The sequence below is a fragment of the Nicotiana attenuata genome, unplaced genomic scaffold (genome assembly GCF_001879085.1).
Source record: "Nicotiana attenuata strain UT unplaced genomic scaffold, NIATTr2, whole genome shotgun sequence".
In the NCBI taxonomy this organism is placed as follows: domain Eukaryota; kingdom Viridiplantae; phylum Streptophyta; class Magnoliopsida; order Solanales; family Solanaceae; genus Nicotiana; species Nicotiana attenuata.
Genome location: NW_017673089.1, coordinates 20,301 through 39,416, shown reverse-complemented (window position 1 = coordinate 39,416; position 19,116 = coordinate 20,301). Strand labels below are relative to the sequence as shown.

The following is a 19,116-nucleotide window of genomic DNA, read 5'->3' as shown; positions in this document are numbered from 1 at the left end:
CAAGTGCCCTCCTATCGGACACAGTCCACCGGCTGAGAGATGAGTCCGAAGAAGAAGAAGAAGATTCCAAGATGGTGGCCCGCGTGCGAGGCAACATCGCAGTGCCTCATACCAGTGAGGCTGCTAAGGGGGCAGTGACCGAGGCCTCTAAACCGGAGAGGGGCGAGGCCGTTTGCCCCGAGCTGGGGAGGTCGACAAGGAGATCACGGATGATACTCCTCGAGCAGAGGAAAGTGCCCCGAAAGATGCATTCGGGGTGATAGATCTCTCCGCGTCGCCCCGATTTACCGACTCCATGATCAACGAGCCCCATACGCTGAAAGAACGCTCACACGGGGGGGGCGGGGGGGCCTTCAGGGGCGGCAGATTCTTACATAACTTCTTCGACAGCATAGATTCTAGTGCCTCGAAGGATGTCACCGGTCTGGGTGACTTACCGGTATCTTCTTTCTTCTTCAAGTCCGAGATTAGTGGACCGATTCCCAGCTCCAAGTGCAGACCCTGACCGGAAGTGGTCAATCATTATATCTATCCCGAAGGATGCCCGGGTTCTCTCCGCCCCCATGGGGATTGCCAGCTATCTTCGGTGCTTGGTGACCGAAGAAGACCAGGCCAAGATGGATGAGGTGGAAGCACCCTGCCTGTTCAACGAAGCTCAACAGGCATTAAATTGGGTAATTTCGAATGCCTCTTTATTATGTACTTAGATTTTAAGTTGCAAACAATCGTAACATTTCTCTTTGTGCTTGTAGGCCTCGGTGCTTCACCATGAGACTATTCTCTAAATTCGAGAGGAGTTACCCAACACAAGGCCGAGACTCGGGAGCTTACTGAGAAGAGGGACACTTACAAGCTTCTCAGTGGGAAACTCCAGGCTGAGCTAGAAGCGGCTCGGAAGGAGCATGTCGACTGGGTCGAGTTGGTAAGATGAGTACTTGAAGATAGTGACGATGATTCGGACATAGTGGCTAACAACCCAAACCTGCAGGTTCAAAAGAGACTTGACCAGATCGGGCAACTTCAGGCGGAGGTGGATACAGTGAAAGCTAAGGCCGAAGAATGAAAGAAAAACATGGACCTCTAGCCTCGGAAAAGGAGACTGCCCAGGCACAAATGGCCTCGACTGAGGTCCAGCTCCGGGCTGTAGAGGGAAAGGCCTCGACTCAGGCCAAAAAAATCGAGGAGATCCAGTCTCAGCTGAGCTCGGCGGTCTCCAGCCAAGAAAATCTTGCCAAGGAACTTGAGGCGGCCAGGTCGGAGATTGCTATGGTCAAGGCCAAAGACACGGATGAGCCAGAAGGTGGCGGAGACCCCGAAGGTGACGACACGGCCCCCGGCGAAGATCAGGATCTTTTTAAACGTTTTTGTCTTTTGTTTTTATAAAAGGCGTTTTGACGGTTGTATAATTTTGTATGAGGGCCATTTTAGCCCTTGTAAAAAGAATTTTGGATATTATATAAGGCTTTCTTTCCCTTTCAGCTTCCGAATTTTTCCTTTGCTTTATTATTTGTGTTCAAAAGATTGAAATGACTTAGCATAAAATAATTTAGGTTATGTTCGAAGGTTCAAACAATCATTGCCTTTACATTATTCTGTTTTAAGGCATTTTTGGGGGTTCGGTGTGGCCTGAAACTTTCTCCCAAAGTAAGTAATTCGGATTATAGTTTGCCGAGGGTAGCCTTTAGAACCGATTATGAATAATTTTTCTCTTTGAAGGCCTAGTTTTTGTTACGGGTCTCGGAAATCTTCGAGCCGTGCTAATATGGTCGTAGCCTTTAAGTTTGGGAGTCACCTAGTGGACTTGCTTTCCCGAGTTATCCGGGCTTGCCCAAGATAAAAGTCCCCAAGTGGAGGTTGCTGTGGCCCTTAAAATTTGAGGGTTGCCTAAGAGGTCTTATGCCCCCAAGGTCCAATAGCTCGAACCATTTGAGTTCATTTTCAGACGGCAGTCCCCGAGTGAGAGAGTGATTGTTCGAACTCAGGTTATAAGCAGCCCTTGGGCTCGTTTGTCGCGCCCCCCTTTTCTCGCGAAATCAGGTTTATGACATTTGGGAGGACAACTCATTCCTTTTGGGAATTGGGTTTGACTTGAAGAGTCGCCACCTAATGATCAGGGTGCATTAGGACACCAAGGAGATTTGATTTGAGTAACCAGAGATTGGGTAAGGGCTTGAAATTATTCTAAGGGGAAGGTGTTAGGCACCCCTCAGAATCCACTAGTGTGGTTCCCGGCCATACTATTATTGTGAATTTGGGTACAATTAGCATACAAACAAATAGGGCTCAAATAAGAGGGGATTTCATCACATAAAGGTTTGAAAGTAAACAAGGTTTGAAAGAATAATTAGAAAAGCTGATTTTAAAAAAACAAAGAGTTAAAAATAAAGAATAAAGGGAGAGGGGTCCTAGGTTTATTAATAATATGGATCACCCCACACAATGCCCGGTAATCATTCCTCAATGAGGGGCTACATGTGACATTATCGCGTGGTCATCATATCCATATCTACCCTTCCCACCCCGTTAAGGTATTAAAGCGCGGAATGGCCTCGTTTACCTATTGCATGCTATTACCCGTCCCAATACTATCAGTCCCGTAGGTATTAGGACTACTAATCCTAAAAAGGAAGGGATGTTAGGCTTATCTGTGGTTTCAAAGGGGCAAAATTCTAAGGCGACATACAAAACACGTATAACAAGTTGGGGGGAAAGCACATAACAAGCAAAGGCTCAAATATATCCCCTTTTAAACAAAGAAGCACGTAATTAGCATGACTTACACATACTGTTTAGGGTCTGATTGAATACTAAACGTGAAATAACTTAACGGTTGAGGTAGACTGATTTATTACATAATTCAGATAAGAAGCCCAAATCAGGCCTGCCAGCTGGTTGTAGTTAATAGAACAGATTCAGTTTGTAACTTTACCCTAAGGCTTGCCTAACTGTTGGACAAGGATCCTGTAGGCATGGTATCTATTTAATTCAGAAAGCAATGAAATAGCAAGGTCTAAAATAAACTGGATACGTACTGGTTAAAAAGGAAGTCAGGTTATTTTAAAGAGAGACAAGTTCTAATGAGGGTTATAAGTTCTGCAATTGATAGTACCCATTATTACTGATTTTAGCTATATTCGTGAATAAAGCGATTCAGATTCGATTAGGAGTTCCTATAGGTATGATTTCTAGGCGTTGATTGTAAGCCTTTGCAGACATGGTATAAAATGCAGAAGACTCATCTTAAGCCTATGAACATGATATCTAGATGTAGAATTTGTTTGAGACCTATGAACATGATATCTAGATGCAGAATTTGTTTAAGACCTATGAACATGATAACGGAAATTTATTTAAAACCTATGAACATGATATCTAGGTGCGAAATTCGTTTAAGACCTATGAAAATGATATCTAGGTGCGATTGAACGTACACACTACCACAAAATAGGCTTTTAGCGGCAATTATATTACAGCAATAAAATAATTGTCGTTAATTTATTTTGTAAAGGCCAATGTTACCGGCAATCCCGGTAATTGACTTGTAATCGCCAATGAACCTTATACCTTTTACTAAACTCTCAAAAAAATCCAAGAGCGGGACATTTTTGTGCACTCCCTCCAAATTATTTTTCAATTCCCTCCTTAATATTCATAACTAATTAGTCATTCTTTTATTCCCTTTTCATCCAGGACAAAGAGGAATCAACAATGAATCTCTACTGAAAACCTAGCACCCAAAATTTATCTCTCTATTTCCTGTTCGATTGGTTAATATGATATTTCACGTTCTTTCTATTTTGATTACTACTCGACAATGTCAACAGTGCCGCCGACAAATGCAAAAAAAGCTATTGTGCTTCTTCCTCTTCGTCGTCGACACTCGTCAGAGTATAGGAATCATTAGGAATCTAGTTTTCTGAAATTAAAGAAGCCAAGAGGCCTATGAGCAGAAGGTCTGTATTTATCTCTATTTATTTTATCTATTCTGATAAATTACAAATATCTGTTAGAGATTTTTTTCAAACAGTTTTCTAATCAGGTGCTTTATGGATTATTATTGACATTTTGGAGAATTTATTTTTATTTGATTTTATTGTCATTTTCGTTATGTTGTTGAATTTGTTTCCTCAAGAGAATGAAATTTAATCTCTATATACTGTAGATCTAAAAAGAAAAACATTGAGAAATTGTAGCTAAAAGAAGTATTCAGAATCAAAGCTTTAAAGTAGTGAAAGTAAAGAATTATAGTTATATAGTTGCTCTCAATAGTTTCAATATTTTGATTGTTTCTATCTAAATATACAGATAAAGGAAAAGAGGACAGAAAAATAAATAATTTTTTTCAAATACCAAACAAATTACTCTATCCATGTAAATCGCACTACATATTTTAATTTTCTCTAGTGATGATTTATCTGTTTAAATTACTCTTCTCAAACGAGGGGTTATTGGATAGTCATGAATGCTTCATATTGGGGTTAAAGAGGCTGAAAGTTGGATAATTTCATATGAATGATTCATATTGGGGGATAAAGAGGATGAGAGTTAAGAATACGCCATGCTTTGAGATGATGTCTGGTAAGAATTCTCATCATAACTTTCCAATTTGAGTGCACTGCATTACAAGTGTTACATATAATTGATGAAAGAATTAAGTAAACTTTTCCAATTCGAATGTATTACCTAAAATAATTGGTTATGAGGAAATATTGTCCATCAAGGGTCTTAGGAAGTTGATTACCCATTTTAACGCTTTGATGCATTAACTTAAGATATAAATTAATGGAAAGATAAGTTATGACGTACCCTACAGACAACCTTCTATATAAACTTATTTTGCGTTCAATATGGTTTGGGTATCTTTTAATATGAAAATAATCCATTTCCTATTATGTTTTCAAGTTAAATTCACATTCTTCATGCGGTAGATGGATTAGCATATATGTTAAATTTCTTTTATTATACCTTTAAAATATGTCGATATCTAGAAGTTATATTTGCACAAATGTACTTTGTTGTAATTGGCTTTTCAGAATATGTAGTTGTTAGGACAGTTAAGGACTTAAGATGGTGGGTATTTTATTTTATGATTAGAGATTTGCTGCTCTTTTCCCCTCTTGAACAGATAGATGCAGAAACTATTACAAGATACTAGGAAAGCTATTTGTAGCGCAACACAAAAGCTGAATATTAATCTTTTTGTACTATGTTTTTGTGGAACTTGAAAACTTAAAGGTTTTTTTTATCCATGGTGTTGGTGTTGCAGTTTTTGGATAAGTTTCTGCTATTGACGATGACTTACTTCATCTTTCAATGGGACAGAGCTTTCACATCTTTTAACGACTTAGTTGCTGCTACCCTCTTATTTTTCCAACTTCTTATGAAATTGTTTACATCTTTAGGCATCACCAAATGCACACCAAGGTATTCAAAAAGAGTGCCTAAAATGTTATATTTGATTGCAGTGCAGTAAAAGATGGATTCCACAGAGCTATTCAAAGAAGAAACATCTGCTACAAATCTGAAAGCCCCTTTTATGTAAGTTTTCCTGTAAAATTATGATAATTTATTGTTCTATTATAGAAGCATTATTTTAGAAGGCTCAATTTGGTGTTTAAGTGGTATTCCCTTGTGTATTTATATTTCCTTCTGAGACCTTTCATTATTTATGTGGGACTTGAAAGAAAATTAAAAATGACAGGGACTACATCTCACATTGTCTCAGTATAATATAATAAGTTGGCAACACCATCAAATTTGACTTACTAGCCACCTAATATTTTTTGCAGAATCTTTCTCTATATTTATTTGAGAAGGAATTATGGTTATACAAACTAATGCTTTGGATAAATACCAATTTAAGAACATACATTGCTTCTCTTTTTCAACCATTCAGTTCAGCAAATGAGTAAATGGTTGAACTTGGTAAGTAGTTTTCCAATCTAAAGTTTAGGAATCTTTTTGATCTTGCATAGCTAAACAAAAAAGAATGAATATTCACATGGTAATAATCATGAAAAAGTAGTGCATTTTAAAGAAATTTGTTAGACATTTTTTGGTCAATGCATTTCTTAGAAATTTGTTGAGTTCATCTTGTCAAATACTCTACATGTCTGAATAGAATAATTAAGTCAATTTCTCCAAGTGCAGTTTATTAAAACAATTTCATGCTAAAAGTTTTGATGAAGCTTTCATTCAATTAACATCACTTTTCCCGTTAACGATCGTGAATAGCTCATAATGTGCAGAACTAAAAGCACTGAAGGATTGTTGTCATCGACACAAGATCTTGTGCGCGAATTGATGCTATTGACGCAGAATTTGAGCGTTTTAGTGTCATGACCAAATTGTCAATATTTAATGTAAAGGTAACTTTTTTCATGTATTGAGCAGATATCAACTGGAAGCGAAGATTATCTTGTGGATACAATAGCTTTGCATGATGTAATGTGAATTCTTAGGCCTGTATTTGCCAATCCAGGAATTTGCAAGGTGACCTTGTTAATTTGTGTGCCGATTAATGATTTCCTTTCGTACTTTAATTTGGACGTATAAAGTGCAAGCTGCTAACTCCACGCTGTTGTTAAAAATGTTGTAGTATGCCAATTTCATAATTTGCATCCCCAAATGACTCCTAAAATTTGTTTCCTCTCTTGTAGGTATTCCATGGTGCTGATAATGATGTTATTTGGCTTCAAAGGGGTTTTCACATATATATTGTTAATTTACTTGACACTGCAACGGTAAGGTATCCTGTTAATGTATATTCTTTTATCTAATAAAGTGAAGATTTTTACTTAAGAAGGGCAAGAATATACCTAGCATATTTTTCTTGTATATGTTTGGCTATGATGTTTCTTTATAAGTTTTAAGCCACTGTTGTTCTTGTTATATTTAAAGCTTGTGATGTGTTGTCTAAACCACAAAGGTCTTTGGCGTATTTGCTGGATTTGTACTGTGGTATTGTCGCAAATAAATTATTACAGGTATAGAAAGAATCTTTGTTGGGATACATTCTTCTGTTTTTCCATACTCTTTCTATTCCTCCCATGGGTATCTGTTAGCTAACTTTTCCATTGGTAAGCTGTGATTGATGAATTTCCTTTTTCTTTTAAAAAAATCTATATATCTTTATTATCATTTTTCTGGTGGATTTGGATTATGAGTAATCCTCTTTCCTTGAAATGTAGTCAGATTATGCTACTTGTTCATTTGAGAATTGTTGATCTTTATTTAGATTGACTGCATGCACAAGACATTTATTGTGATGGTGTACTATGAGGGGCTGATTTGGTGCAATATAGCTCCTTATCCCGATGGATAAAAGGGGTTGCTACACTCTTGTGCACAATTAAATCTTCAAAATAGATCATTCGGGCTCTTACAGATGGTATATTTTAGAGTCAAGCTTATGCAAAAGATGCTCACTTTGTACCAGATGGGGCAAGCTTGCTGAATTGTCCTTGAACTTCTATTTTTTAACTAGTGATACTTGTCCTTGTTCTTCTATTTAATTCTAAAATTATGCAAAGAGTACATCAGTTATAAAAAAAATTGCATATTGTTCTATTGTAAGTCGTGATGTTAATATTACTTTGTATTTTAATATTTCAGGTTATATATTATGAAATTCAGAAATTTAGCATATTGACGACTTTCATTATGACGAAGAATGAAGAGACACTAGTTAGACTTCGAATTTAAATGTCTTTTTTTGTAATGTTGACACATTGAAATTACGAATTTGAAGATGGATTTATTTGTTGTATTTAATGAAATATTTTATTCTTTCATTATTAATATTTTATTACAATCTTTTGGATAAATGAATCGCATCAAAGACATAAATAAGGACAAATGTAGTAGTAGTTCTAATTGCGATTACAACTGCCCCTAAAAGATTTTCCCTTTACAAGCAATTAATAGGTCTTTAGCGGCAATAAGAATTGCCCCTAAATGTATAAGCTAGTAGATTTCTCAGGCAGTTTTAGTAGCCGCGGCAATAAAATGTGTCTTTACCAGCATTCAGTAGAATTGCCGCTAAAACTTTTAGCGACGCCAAATACAACGGCAAATAATCAATTGCCGGTAAAGACTTTTGTGGCAATTTTTATTGCTGCTAAAGGAAAAAAAATTGCCGCTAAAGACCTTTTTTGTTGTAGTGACAGATTTAGATGATCCTGTAAACATGATTTCTATATGAATGTAGTAGTCCGATGATCATGATTTCTATGTGAATGATGGGTATACAGAATTCAGAAGGACCTATAGGCATGATTTCTATGTGCATATGCAGAATTCAAAATTCCTATAGGCATGGTATCTACCCTTTTTTGCATACATAATTACCCGTCCCTTTTTACTAACCATCCCCAAGAGTTTATTACAAGTTATTACAGTCCGGAATAAGGTAAAATACATCAGAAAGAAAATAAATAAAAGTACAACCAAGGAGAGCCTGATTCAGACCTCATGTCTGAAATATGAGGTAAACCAACTCCAAGAGATCACGATTCAAAGCCTTTCTCTCATTTGAGTGTGTCAAAGTTCCTAAGAGCCTCGAAGGGACTCCGGGCAATGCTCACACCCAAATGTATTATCAGATTGGGGATCAGTACAGTGTGGAAGGGCCAGCCCTCAAGTGTCCAAGTTCAGAGGGAGCTCGAAGGGTCCCAAGGCAGGGCTCACCAGAGGGGGGCAGAACTTAGAGACTAGGAAAGTGTGCAAGTGCAGAACAGAATGCTAAAAAAGGGAAAAGGAGAGGGAAACAGCTACAAGTAAGCAACATAAGGGGTTCAGGGGAATATGGAGATTGTAAAGAGCCTATTGCTTAGGCAAGGGCAGACTTTAGGCATGCCCAGCAATGGAGAGTGCTAGCACACCTATAAGCCTGCCAGAACACATACTATTAGAGGCTAGGATCCCAGGGGATCAAGTCTGATTCACGGACAATAACTTGCAGTATTGCCATGCCTCAAAACATAGCTTAAACACATAGGGGGTAGGGGGTTTTGGATTCATAGTAGAGCAGGTAGAAAGAAATCAGTATGCTAGAGAAAGTGTTGAACTATACAGAAGCAGTAAGCAAACAGGGGTACAAAAGCAGTAAGAAAACACATTGTTGTGGTGCTACAAAGCTTAAATCAGGACATACCAGTTTCAAAGAAGCAAATAGAGAAAGCAGGCAGCAAAACTTGTAAACAGGCCACAGTACAAACAATAAGAGAGAACACTTTTTGAGTGTGAGTATAAGTTCAGAAGAGACTACGAATGATTGGGTCCTTGTGTTAATGAAAGAGTCGTGTACTTATAGTGTGAAAAACAGGCAGAAATAAGGTAAGAAAATAATTAAGGAACTGGGTATCAATTAAAATCAATCAGTGCAAGACTTCCTTTAATTAAGGAATTCAGACTTAAACGACAATGAGCAAGGGAATTATTTAAGGAAAGAGATCAAACAAGCATCTTGTGCAAAGTAGGCAATTAGGGGTAAATACATAGGAGTTTATTTAGAGGCAGAAATTTGAAATACACGGTTACATAAATAAGGTAGAAAATCAATTAGTACATAATAAATCAAGGAGTCAGAGGTTTGTAATTATTGGTCCATGAATAAACCAAGTCAGAAAAGCTAAGGAAAGTTTTCGACTCAAACCAAGAAATAGGAAAAATCAGTAAACAAGGATAGAAGATCAATCAGATTTTCACAAAGGAAGTCTGAAACCAATCAAAATTGAAAGCCATTTTAGAGGGGAGTTCAGCACATATAAAGAGCACACAAACATGCTAAGCTAAATTTAGGGCAAATAAACGTCATGCCATTGCAAAGATGGTAGTCACATAGGTAAGTGGCGTAGAAGAGAGATAGTATCAAATATCATACAAAGGGTCCAGTATAAGGACCTTAGAAGAGTTTAGTAGAGAATCAGAATTGCCTAAAGAAATAGAGATTGAAAAAAAGATTTCAAGATTCAGTTGAGCGACAGAGGAAACAAATTTAGAAACTCGAAATAGTTAGGGTTTCTAAAATCAAACAATTTTCAAGATGAAGGACAAGCATACCACATAGCTAATGGTCTCAAAACTCGGATGAACCCCCAAATTCTAGGGTTTTTATCATCAATCGAGTGCAGAGATGAGAGGACAAGTAATCAAGGAAAAGATACTAATCCAAAGAGGTTCAGGGGTCTCAGAAAAGAACTGAGACCTTTAACATGCTTTTTCAGTAGTAGAAACTCATGAGAAGCATAGTAAAAGAACAACATGTGAAACACAGTAGAAGAACTCAAAGAAACATAGTAGAAGGAACTAATAAGAACACAGCAGGAGAAACATATAAAGAAGCATAGTAGAAGAAACAAGAACACAGTAGAAGAAACTTAATAAGAAACATAGTAGAAGAAGCACACAAGAGAAATAGAAAATCAGAGAAACACCTAAATAACTCAAAAACCCTAGATCGGAAAAATAAAAGGTTTTGAAGCATAGTTTTGAAAGAAATATCAAGAAGTCGTTTAAAAGTTTTAGGGAAAATACGGATCTAGAACAGATCTAAAAGAACTCAGAAGAACCTCGAAGAATAGGGTTTCAGAGGAACCCAAATGGTGAGTAAGGCTTGGATAGTCACTGATCTGAGCCGGAGAAGTCGAAATCAGGCTCGAATGACCAAGGATGGCCGGAGCAAGGCCGGAGATGGCCATAGAACTCGAATCAAACAAGGTCTGGGCCAAGCTTCTTCGTGGTTAGGCCTTGAAACTTCAGTAACCAGGCCTGTAGGAGTTATAGGAGGCCGGTATAGGACTTCCATGCCCTTGGAAGCCATGGATTCCGGTGGTTCTAGGGTGGAAGTGGAGGGAGGCGACTAGGGTTTCTGAGAGAGAATTTGGGAGATGGGGAATCCAGGGGCGGCTACAGGTGAGGAATGTTTTAGGGTTGGGGGTATTAGGGAATTAAAAAAGGAAAGGACGAATGTGAGCCGTTGATATGTTAGATCAACGGCTGGGATTTAAAAGGGGGCCGGGTGGGTAATTTTTTAAAGGTTTGTGGGTCGGGTAGATTTAAGATTTGGGCCGGGTAATGAGATCTGAAATTGGGTCCAATTAGGGGTGCCAGATCTGGCCAAAATTGAAACGTAGATGGGCTAACAATTAAATAGCCATTTTCCTTTATTTATTTTATAATAAATAATTTCTGGAAGTAAATTAAAGGCACTAAAAATGATTAATAATACATAATCATTAAATTAAAAATACTGGAGTCAATTTTATAATTACGAGCATAATTAAACCTTAAAAGAGGCTAATATTGCAATTATACGCAATTTAGCTTTTAAAATGCTAAATAAATTTATAAAAATATGCAAAAAAATTATGTTAGATATATTTTAGTATAAATGTGAGAATCAAATAAATGACTCACCAAAATGATAATTTTGGGGAGAATTATTGGATTTTTCTTGATACAATAGAGCAATGAATTGATTTAGAAATCTTTGAAAAAATAAAGGAAAATAATAAAACCTTGGGATATACTTATATATGCATATATAGGCTATTTTGAAGGTATTTTGCATATTAAAAAATACAGGGAAAAATTGGGTATCAACAGCTGCCCCTCTTTACCCGGGAAGGATAAAAGAGTTGTTGGGTAAAGATATGATGGCCAATTTTGACCGAACGAAATGGTTTGAAGAGGTTTGGCCGCGCTCTGACTTCTGAGCTGCCTACATATCCCTGGTGTTACAGGAATCAGGCCATATGTAGTTCAGGATCCGTCGGCGAAGTATGCCGATGGAGGCTTTCAAGCACGGACGCAATATTTAGGATAGGGCTGTAGGGGACTGGAGCAAAATCGCTCCTGCCGAGATGGCAGTTGCTTGCTGGTTTACCTACAAATAAGCAAATACGGGCATATATTGTGCATAAATTTAAACGTGATGCAAATTCTCGTCGGACCATGAATGTTGTCTGTGGACGGTTAGAATGACGTCCTTAGACCATGATGCCCCGGGCTATGAAGCGTATAATAAAGGATTCGCAGGCCATGAAATGATGCTCTCGGGCTATGAGAATGATGCCTACGAACCATGATGCCTTTGAATATTGATATGCAAAGATTAAAGGAATCCTCAGGCCATGGCATGCCGTTCTCGGGCTATGCAAATGGTGCCTTCGAACAATGACGCCCTCGGATAATTTGGCGATCTTCCAGCCCATGAAATGCAATATTTGGCGATCTTTCAGCCCATGAGATGCAATAGGTGGCGATCTTTCAGCCATGCAAACGTAAATAAGGTGGCGATCTTTCAGCCATGCAAGTGTAAATAAGGTGGCGATCTTTCAGCCCATGAGATGCGTAAATAAAGCGGCGATCTTTCAGCCATGCAGAATGAAAATGAGGTGGCGATCTTTCAGCCATGCAAGTGTAAATAAGGTGGCGATCTTTTAGCCATGCAAGCATAAGTAAGGTGGCGATATTTCAGCCATGCAGATGCAGATGGAGACAGTGTTTAGTCTCGGAAGGCAGAATGGTAGCCTTATGCAATGCAGAAAATAAAAATAAAATGGCAAATGGTAATATAGTTCTTAGCTGATAGCAGGCTGCGATATTGTGACTGCTGGGGACATCACGATATAGGGAATATCGCCGGCGTGCGTGGATAACAAATGCTGGTAAACGCAACAATTCTGAGGGTTGCATTCCTGAACAACGTTTTGTCTTGTTAGTGTATAGTATGTCATGTGCTTTCGCAATCTAAGTGTCTGCATCCAAAGAAAAATCATGAGTTTTGTAGAGGGGAGGTTAGTTCGTATCCCTGCTGGCCTTGCTTGCCCTGTTCGGCTTTGATCTGGTGATACGGTATGCATCATTGGGGTAGCGTTGCTGAACAAGGCGACTTCAATAATAAACAGCATGAATTTGTAAAAATATGACATAACTATGTATTTAAGAAATAACTTTTAGATGAACCGACGACTGTGACGTGGCACAAGACATTGCAACCTCTCTTGCTACGGAATTTTGAGGGTCCTCCTCAAAATTCTGCCCCAGTTTAATAGGTTGATGCTTCTGTCGGCTGCTTGCGATGATTGACTGAAATTACTTCGGAATTTTGAGGGCCCTCCTCAAAATTCTGCCCCATTTTCCAATTGCAGGGGAAATGAAATTTTTATTGAATTGTGACCGAACCCATAAGGCTGCCTACATATCCCCTCTTAAACGGGAATCAGGACAGACGTAGTTCAAATTACATCATATAGGGAAATCATAAAAATTACACATAGTAATGCTTGACTGCATCTGAATTAATCGGTTTTGGCCAAACTTCTCCATCCATTTCTGCAAGTATAAGGGCTCCTCCTGTCAGAACCCGGTGAACCATGGACGGACCTTGCCAGTTGGGAGAGAATTTCCCTTTGGCTTCATCTTGATGCAGGAAGATTTTCTTTAATACCAGCTGTGAGCACGTGATTTTGGCCCTATATATAAATTACTCCCAAAAAATTCAAACAAAATGATCTTTCTCTATTTTCACAATTTTTGTGAATTTTGTGTCATTTTTTTTGGTAATTGTTGCATTTTATCTGTGCATCTTAATTCGTATGAAAAATACAAAAAATACGCATTTGCATTTAGGATCTAATTTCATATTTTAGGATTAATTAAGGGTTAATTTGTTTTAGAACAAAATAGGAGGAAAATAACAAAAATGATACTTTTTGCATTTTTAGTTTAAATTTGTATTAGTTTGCATTTTAATTAGGAATTAATTAGGAAATCTAATTTTAGTGTAATTTGGTTGTGAGCTTTATTTTAGCATTTTTATAAGGTCAGCAAAAGTAAAAAAAAAAATATACAAAATGAAAACATAAAGGCAAAATAAAAGAAATACAAAAAGAGGGAAAAATTAGATAAAAGAAATAAAAGAAAAAACAATTTAAAAGAGGGTGCTTTAATAATACTCAGTTTGGACCGTTTGTTTACATTTTTTACCCAGCCCAAAAGAATCCCAATCTCCCCAATAGCAACCCAGCCCAATCCCCCCGTCCGGTCCGACCCGTTTCATCAAATGGCAAATTTGGGCCGTCCATTGATCTCATCCGACGGTCCAGATCAGTTCAAGCAAATCACATAAAAATGTAATAAAACCTTCACAAACATCTGAGACCATATCCATCTTCCTCGTACCCTGTTCATCACCGCCACCCCCGCCGTTCGCCTCCGGCCGGAAATAGTCTCCGCCGGCGGCCCACCTCCAAATGCCACCAAAATTACACCCTAGAACCGCCTTTCTCTCCTCTTTCCAACCCCCATCTTAGTTTGTCTCGAATCCCATCCAATCGCCTCGAATATCAGATCTAAACTTTTCCGGCCATGACAACACCTCGTCCAAATGACACCAAATTCACACAAAGTGTTCACCTCCCTCCTTACATCACGAATCCATGTCTATTTCACCTCAAATGTTCCCCGAACTGTTCGAATTTCGAATCAAACTTGGACTCCAAAACCCTAGCTGCATGAGTCACGGGTTTTTCAGAGGGCTTGATCCTTATAGCATTTAGTCGTGTATTTTCTCATGAAAATATACGATTAAATGCTCATTTGGTCAAGGGTTCATCAGATTTTTTGACCAGTTGAAGTCTCAGAACTGGTAAACTTCCCCGGTTATGTTTCAGTTATTTTTATTATCTGTTCCTGAGTATTTGCGTGTTAGTCGTCTTAGGTTTTCTGCTGCTGAGTCTGATTTCTGTTCTTATCCAAATTTTGATTCAGAATTCAGCGATTCAATGGGTGATAATTTGTCTGCTAAACAATGATTGATAGATTCGAACTGTTAAGACTAATATAGGTTAGTGTTTGAAGGGTTCGATTTTGCAAAAATACTGTTTGATTGATGCCAGGTTGATTGGATTTGATTTTCTTTCTGTTTCTTAGAAATAATGGCTAATCTGGTATAGTTCATTTTGTGTTTGAAGATGTAACGAGGTTCTGATTGATTGTTGTTAATTTGCTTTAGTTTTGAATTAATTCAGTAGTTCCTTTGATTGTTACCAGCTGCTTCAATTAGTTTAGTTCAGTTAATTTAGGATAATCAATAAATTGTTCAGTGTTTGGTGAATTAGCAGATCTAATTAGTTAAAAAGTGCTGTTAGAGATTGGTTATAGCTGAATAATATTGATTTAGTTAATTATAAGGGATTGGGATAGTTTGGGTAATTTTAGTTTGAACTAAGGGCAATTGGGGCAATCTAGGGGTATGGGAACTTAGCTAGGGACTCCCTAGAAGCTTCTAGATGTAGGCATTAAGGTACATTTCAGTAAACTTAGGGTGCTTACTTGAGCAACAAGTTAGAAAACAAAGGACTAAATGGAAAATAAATGGGGACTAGGATAGAAAACTGAAAATCTGAAGTTGCCCCTCTTGGTGCCTATAAAAGGCATGTCCAATGCCTTAATTCAGAAGTTTGGGGGCAGCCTCCAAAAATTCCCCAAAACTCTTCTTCCATTTCAGATTCAATTTGAATTTTAAACCTTCTAAAATCCCAAAACATTAGAAAATTAACAGAAAAACAAAAAAAAAAATTACTGTTCCATTAGAATAATTCAAGTTAATTTTGATTTCTAGTTGTTGATTCTCATTCTCCTAGTTCTTGAAAGTTTCAGAGGTTTACTGGCTGGTTCTCGAATGGTTTCTGATTTTATTCAACCTGATTTTGAGTTGATATAGTAGATCAGATTGGTTTTGAGCATTTCTGGGTCACCTAGTTGGGATTTTGAGTTTCTGTGGGTGTTCAAGTTAATTTTTTGAAATTGTTCCTGAATCTGCTAGCTATGAAATCACCCGTGGGCTGTTGATTTATTTTTATCTGAGCTGTGCTAAGCATCAGTGAACTGCTGCTGCTGTGTTTATTGTTGCTGACCTATCCTATTCTCCTTGTATTTCGAAATCAGGTACACATTCTGAGCTTGACACAATTTATCCTCATCCTGCTGGAAATGTGAATTGAAATTGAAGCAACTTTCCGCTATGGATTCGTAGTTTAAATGAATATGTTATTTGGTTTTGGGAATTGATGATTAATTGTCGAATGTGTAATTCAGTTAGATCATTTGCTTAGACTGGTTTGATACATGTCTGATAGTTGATTCCTGTAGTTAAGCTCATTGGACTGTTAAACTCGGACCGTTCGATTCAGAATGATTCCTGCTATTTGAATTCGTATACGAATTTTATAAATTGTTAAGTTAGCTCAGTTGATTAGTGATTTTAAATTTGGTTCAACATGCTGTTAGTATGGCGGAGGATAATGCGATGTAGTTTCATTATTGTTATTAATGTTTAAAAGTAACCCATGTTTCAGTGTTAACTTCAACTCGTTTAATCAAGGAACACCTGAATATCGGTAGCATAGCATTAATCCAAATGAAGCTCACCACAGTTGTTTTGTTTTAACTGAATTGGCAATTAGACTGCTACTACTATCGAATCCCAGGAAAAGTGAATAATTGCATAAATTGGTAGTCACATTGGGAAGGCTGGGACGTTTGGATTTACATTCAGGCTGTCCTTGCCTGGGTTCGATCCTGAAGCTACGTTCCTCAGTCATACCTTTGTGTCTGAAAAATGCACAGTGCATTCGACAAGAGATATAAAATGAAAAACAAAAAGAAAATAAGAAACCGAACAAGAGAAAAGAGCGGAAAAATAATTTTGAGGAAAGAAGCGAATAGGAACAAGGAAACCAAAGCAAAAGAAAAAGAAGAAAAGAGGGAAAAATAAGAGAGAAAAGCAAAGAGGGAAAGGCAAGAAACAAACAATGGAAAACACGAGGGAAGAATGAGAGGAAAGGCATGGCAAATAAAGATAAAAAGGCCCGGGATGACGCATGCGACCGATCAAAAGCATAATAGGAACTGTTAACTGCCTAGGTGCATTCACTCCCCAAATGTGCGGGTACCAATATGTTAAATGCCCTAACGCTAACGTGATGGTTTCCTTTTGTCATGTCGTTCCAGAAAGGTGGTTGGTTTGTGGTTTGAAAGTGGTAACTCTTCTTTACAACACGAGGACAAAAGGCAATGGCAAACAACAAAAGAACTGAGTTGGTTGATACCGGTACTCGACAACAGTTGGTGGAACGGGATAATGGATTGGTTGAAGAGGTGCGGATGCTGAGACAACGCATGACAGACATGTATCAAGCCTGGATGACTCGGAAAGGCGCCACCCCCGCCACCACCAATTTTCCCGGACACTACCCTTACCCAAACTCCCAACATAATACCAGATGATCCTCCATATTCTCCGGATACACCCGCTTATCACACTTGCCCCAACTACCCTAGTAGCTCCATCGCGCATCCTGCAGTCACTTCTCCCCAATATTGCCCTCCTGCCATATTCGTTACCCCAGACAATGAATACCCACCCAAAGCGCGTAATGCCCGATTTCACCCTCCAGAGGTTGCCCACAGGGTCCTTGATCCATACAAGAAGAGTTCCCGGGATGAGCAGATTCATGATAGAAATGAAAGGGTTACGGGAAGAGCAGGGCGAGATGAGGTACCCAGGAAGTTGACAAGCACAGAACAGCCCTTAAGGGACAAGCGAAGAGTGGGAGGTCAGGGTAGCATGACTTGCAAGGGACTGATTGTGCCCCATGACACCCGACTGCCCGCAGGATTCAAAGTACCAAACTTCAACTTGTATGATGGGCGTGGAGATCCGGTAGCCCACCTGAGGGTCTATTGCAACGAAATGAGGATTGTTGGAGAGAAAGATGACGTGATGATGGCATATTTCAGTGAAAGCCTAACTGGGGCAGCTTTGGACTGGCATGGTCGTCAAAATGTCGATGAGTGGCTTACATTGGGTGACATGTCTCAAGACTTTGTCCGGTGCTTTCAATGCAAATCAAGTGTTACCCCAGACCGCAACTCGCTATCTAAGATGGAAAAGAGGCCAGAGGAAAGCTTTAATGAGTTTGGGCTCAGATGGAGGGAGCAAGTTTCTCGAGTCAGTCCACCGATCAGCGAAGAAGAAATGGTTAAGCTTTTTCTACAGGCCCAGGGACCCACCTACAACAGTCATTTGATCCCGGCCCTGGGTAAGCCTTTCAATGATGTGCTAAAAATGGGGGAGCTAGTGGAAGAAGGAATCAAGTCAGGCAAAATCGTGAGTCGTTCGGAAGCCATTCAGAACGTACCAGTAAGCTTGGTTGGAAAGAAGAGGAACAGAAAAGACGATCCAATAGGTTTTCCCGATCAACACTTCCAGCCTCGACATCGTCCCTGTTGTTATCCTTGTGCATTAGATGACCCTCCCCGATGCCACTTCTCTCCACAGAAATCCAAAAGTCGCGCATCATATTCTCAATACCCAGCTCCTCAAAATGCCCATCTACCCCCGCAAGCTTACCAAAAACACCCCAGATCAGGTTTCCGGCCCAATCCAGCGTTTAAGAATGAGAGGTTACGGAAGAAGAAGACCTTCACTCCTTTGGGAGAATCATATGCCAGTCTGTTCCAGAGGCTAAGAACATTGAACATGTTGAAGCCGATTCAGATAAAAATGTCGAACCCTCTCCCAAAGAAGTTTGATCCTTCTCAACAGTGTGCATATTGCTCAGGTGCCCTGGGGCACGATATAGAGAAATGTTGGAATCTGAAGAATGCAATTCAAAAGCTTATCGATGCAGGCGACATCGTCGTGCAAAATCCAGATGCAACAAACACTGGCCAAGATCCATCTCCTGTGCACAATGAGACGCATATGGTGGGTATGATTGGTTGTGAGAATAAGCCGGCAGAAGAAACCCAGAAGCAGTCTGCTCAGAACAACATGATGAAGTCTTGTGAAAATTCCAGCAATCTTGGTGTGAAATTCAGTGGCTAAGACGCCGTACTTGGTAATTGGGAAGACGCTCCATCTCTTGGAGTTTTGGTGGTTTATTTTGTTGTCATTCCTGTTGTCCGGGTTATTTCAGGGTTGTAATCCGGATATTGTCTTGTGACTCAAACCCTTCTATCCTTTCACTTTGTCTTCTTCGTCTCGTCGTAGTAGCTTGTGTAGTGTTGTTTAGGTTTGTTCAAGGGTTGTAATTCTAGTCTAGT

At 38.8% G+C, this 19,116-nt stretch overlaps 1 long non-coding RNA gene across 3 annotated transcripts; it reads left to right on the top strand.

Moving 5' to 3' along the window:
- Nucleotides 1-3,618: 3,618 nt before the first annotated feature.
- Nucleotides 3,619-7,773, top strand: LOC109215422. Of its 3 annotated transcripts, XR_002066345.1 has the most exons (5): nt 3,619-3,953; nt 5,466-5,538; nt 6,394-6,492; nt 6,660-6,743; nt 7,615-7,773. It is a non-coding gene; the product is annotated as an uncharacterized LOC109215422 (long non-coding RNA). The 3 variants fall into 3 exon arrangements; XR_002066344.1 differs by lacking the exon at nt 7,615-7,773 and having other exon boundaries at nt 6,660-7,608; XR_002066346.1 differs by lacking the exon at nt 7,615-7,773 and having other exon boundaries at nt 6,249-6,492; nt 6,660-7,608.
- Nucleotides 7,774-19,116: the final 11,343 nt, after the last annotated feature.